The sequence below is a fragment of the Chrysochloris asiatica genome, unplaced genomic scaffold (assembly GCF_000296735.1).
Source record: "Chrysochloris asiatica unplaced genomic scaffold, ChrAsi1.0 scaffold00086, whole genome shotgun sequence".
NCBI classification, from domain to species: domain Eukaryota; kingdom Metazoa; phylum Chordata; class Mammalia; order Afrosoricida; family Chrysochloridae; genus Chrysochloris; species Chrysochloris asiatica.
The window spans coordinates 7,853,886-7,858,476 of NW_006408604.1; the positions used below are offsets into that span (position 1 = coordinate 7,853,886).

The 4,591-nt window shown below is 42.4% G+C and overlaps 1 pseudogene; it reads left to right on the forward strand.

Annotated features, from left to right (window-relative positions):
- The first annotated feature begins 1,789 nt into the window (after positions 1-1,789).
- On the forward strand, positions 1,790-3,668 carry LOC102832004 (annotated as a pseudogene).
- Positions 3,669-4,591: the final 923 nt, after the last annotated feature.

Genomic DNA, 4,591 nt, shown 5'->3' on the forward strand with positions numbered 1-4,591 from the left:
ATGATGAGACTTCATCTGTCATACTTTGGACAAGCTTGGAGGGACAAGTCCCTGGAGAAGGACATCATGCTTGGTAAAGTGGAGGGTCAGCAAAAAATGGGAAGACGCCCAATGAGATGGATTGACACAATAATATCAGCAGTAGCTTCAAATGTACCAATTGTGAGGATGGCACGGAACCTGGTAGTATTTCTTTATTCTGTTGTGCACAGGGTTGCTAAGAGTCGGAGCTGATTCAATGGCACTTAACAACATCTCCACTCAAAGATCCTCCTTTTCCTTTCCATATCCAAGAGGCATTCAACAATCTCTTTAGTGTGCTTGTTCTTGTCAGTTACTATCAAATTGATTCTTACTCATAGCTATCTTGTGTGCACAATTGATAGCACTTCTCCACAGATATTTTTAAAGGATGCGACCTTTTGAAAGAAGATCTTTAGGTCTATATTCTGAGGCATCTGAGTGTATTCTAACTGCCAATGTTTTGGCTAGCAGTCAAGTGCTTAAAGCAGTCATCCTACTTTAATAAGCCTAAGATTTTATAAAACATATGAATGATTGGCTTTATATAGGTTTTATCATCCACTAGTTAAATACCATTCTACTAACTGGTAGTGGAGGACTGGTGTGCTATGGGATAATGCGCTGGACCACAAACTCACCTGCCTCTCCTCGGAAGCCCTATACAGGGTCACTATGAGTTGAAACCAACTCGATGGCACTTAACAACAACAACAACTTGGTAGCACAAGTGGTAAACTGCCATATTTACAAACTAGAGAAGGGAAGGACATTGCTTGTTCCGTATATTAAATATTCCAGAAATGCTTAGTGAGAATATCCAAGGTGAAATATATATCCCATAGACCAAATCTGGCCTCTCTACTACAGTGATATTTGACTCAAAGGCTGTAGGCTTTTAACAACACCCTCACAGTACCTTTCTTTTACTTTGTGTTGAGGTTGTTGGACATGGGTAGAAGAAAAGGAAAGTTTCTAAGGAAATAGAAGATGAATATAAGTGAGAGAGGAAAAATTGTCATGAGTTTTTATGAGTGTACTTACTTGCTGCTCATATCCTAGGATGCTGCTAGTAAGGCTAAGATAGTGGAAAAGTGATTTGCATTATACTTCTTCCTTTACTAGTAAATGGTAAGGGCAAAGGAAAAATGGAGAAAATGTAAAGAATTTTTTAACCTCTAAATCTTTTGAAAAATAAATTCTTTGTCTTTATAGTATTCCTCTTCCTTCTCCTGCTTTTCTTTCCCTTCCTTCTCCTCCACCATCTCTTAAACACACAAACACAGAATCTCTTTTCCCAGTTACATTGTAAACTGCCTTTATCCCCCCAGTTTCTACAATACTTTATTACATACTCATATTTTTGATACAATATATTTTTTGAACACTACACTGACTTTTAAAATAAGAAAACATCTTTGACCTTATAGAATCCCAAATACACTCTCTAATCTCTATGATTTTGTTGTAACCAAATCTTTAAGTAAGTGGGATGGGTAACCTGAACGTAAAAGTCCCACCGATTTCTGGATTTTGTTTTAATATCTTATAGACAGATGGATTAATATATTTTCTCCCCAAATATATTTTCTCCCCAAAGAAAACTACCCCAAAGTAACTTGACAAGAAGTCAAATGTGATGGAAAGAAAGCAATTACCTTAACAGAGAATTTTAGTGGTATACATTGAACTACAAAAATCAAACCAAGCCTCTGGTCTCGGCCAGCACCTGTCAGAACATAGCCTGTTCATGCCAAATGACCAGAGTCTGCGGATGCTCTGCTCTGAGCCAGACCTGACCACCCCATCCCAACTTTCTGTCTTTTGAGAACACTGAAAATAATGTCTCTGAATCAGTTTTTACTAGAGCCAATCACTTGTCAAACCTGGAGTAGAGCTTGAGCCCAGATCGCCCTTAGCCCCAATAATCACAAAGTTTACATCTATAAGAAAAATGGGAGCCAGTGTGTGAACACAGTGGACACATCGCAGGTATCCACTGGATGCCCAAGAGTGACCGCACCTTCACTTGTGGGGCAGATGGCAATGCATGCGTCTGGAGTCAGAAAGATGGGGTCTGGAAGTCCACCCTGGTGATCCTGAGAATTAACTGGGCGGTCACTTTTGTGAAGTGTTTTCCAATGAAGAACAAATTTGTGGTGGGAAGTGGAACATGGCTCATCTCTGTCTGTTACTTGGAGTCTGAAAATGTACTCATCAATCTGCCCACTCCTCTTCGAGAGACCCCGTCCCCATCCATGCCTGTGTGGGTGCCCGGTGCAAGCTCAATGCACTTGGACAGCCCTGCCCCTGTCTGGGGAGAAGGTCCCTGTACTGCCCAGGGCTGAGAGGTGGCCATGCCCCAGGCTGCTCTTGCGGAGCCCAGATGTAGTCATGGCGGAGGCACTGGGATTGCAAAAACCAACCCAGGACGGGACTTGCAGTGGCCTCCCCATTGTGCCAGCTGAGAGAGTATTTAATGGGCTATTTAATGAAGGTGCTGTGAGCTGGTCCCGTGACATTCAGAAAAGGGACATAGTACAGTATTGTGCTCACTGTTTATAAAAACATACATGATAGGCCCCAAACAGGCCTCTCAGCAGGGGAGGGGAGTCTGGATGAGTGGGGGTACCCCAGAGGGGCTGCGATATCCCAGCAGGCATGGGAAGAGCATTCGTGGGGAGCTCTGTGGATAAGGGGGTCCTATGGTTACGAATCGGGCTGTGAACCGCAAGGTCAGAGGTTCGAAACTACCAGCTGTTGCGCGGGAGAAAGATGAGGCTTTCTGCTCCCGTAAAGATTTACAGCCTCGGAAACCCTGTACAGGGTCACTATGAGTCGGAACCGACTCCACGGCACACAACAACAACAACATCTAGATGAGAGGCTTCAAACCTGCTATTAAACTATTTTTCCTTAAAAAAAAAAAAAAGTACATTATGCAAGCACATTACGAAGCCCATTGGCTCCATGTCCTCAGCTTGGACTGGCATCCCAATAACGTTTTGCTGGTAGCAGGCTCACGTAATTTCAAGTGCAGGGTGATTTCTCTCTACATTAAAGTGGATAAGAAGGCAGCCAGTACACTATGGGACAGTAAGATGACTTTTGGTCAGTTTATGTCAGAGTTTGGTGGCAGCAGCAGTGGTGGCTGGGTGCACAGGGTCAGCTTCTCTGCCAGCGGGAGTCACCTGGCCTGTGTCAGCCAAGACAGCACCGTGTCCGTTGCGAATGTCTCAAAGAGTGTGCAGGTTTCAACTCTGAAGGCGGAGTTCCTGCCGCTCCTGAATGTATCCTTTGTCTCAGAGAACAGCGTCGGTGGCTGCTGGCCACGACTGCTGCCCCTTGCTCTTTAACTCTGACGACGGTGACTGCTTGACCTTTGTCTCCAAACTCTACATTCCCAGAGCATCCAGCGCAACCTGGCGGTGATGGGGCGCTCCTGCAACATGGACAAGCTGGCCACCCCTGAGGACTGCCACACAGCCTTAGGGATGCTGCACCTGAAGAGCATCACTCTAGTGTCTATCTATGAGATGGACAAGCAAGATTGTCGTAAACTCTTCACTATAGGCATCGATGGAGCCATGATAATTTGGGATTTCAGGATTTTAGAATCTTCCATTCAGGGCCTTCGGGTTATGTGAAACTGAGCAAACCTCTACTGCAACTGCTGCCTCTCTTTCCACCAGAAACACATAGCATGCAAATACGGTATGGGTGATTTCATTTGAATACAATTGTTGAAAATATTAGTATTTTAAAAAGGCATCAGTAATATATATATTTGACTGTTTCATTCCATTCCTATCCAAGCTTCTTTTTAAGTCATTTATGTTGGAAATTCATCATTTATATTGAAAACTCATCACACTGACTTAAAGGAGGGGAGGGATGTGTGTTCATTGTCTGCTAGACAGTTAAATAAATATATTGAATGTGGAAAAAAAAATCAAACCACATAAATCCAACTGATTTCTACTGGTTTATCATTACTTTTTAATTAGAAGGTGATTTTGCAACAAATTGCCCCCAGAAAACTGTATATGAACAACACTATATAAACAATTTATTTTGCTCTTTTAGTACTTGCTTTTCTCAATACAAGACGAGAAATTTTTTTGAGAAAACGATCTTATATAATCTGTGAAATGTTTGACAGAGAAGGTGGGAGTGCAGTTTCATTCTAAGCATATAGAAATTTAGGCAGAAGTCAATAGGGCATAAAACAGTGCTGAGGTTCCAGTCTACTGTGGGACAAGGGACATTTTCATTTAGCATCATAATATATGTTTATTTTAGGTTATACCAACCTTTCAAGTAGCACTACTGAAGAAAGCTGTGATGGTTGGCAGTATGGTGATGAGGAAATTGGCTAAGTGGGTGGTGAAACGAGTAGGTGCATATAGTTGGATGGGTGGTAAAGAGAGAACATCAGTGGGTGGGAGGGTAAATTATCAGCTAAGAGAACCAAAGTTATGGAGTTATGTGTTTACGTAGTTATTTTATCTGCTACTTCTTTGCATAGTAGAACTTGAAGAAACCTGTCAGAGAGAGAAAACTCGAATCT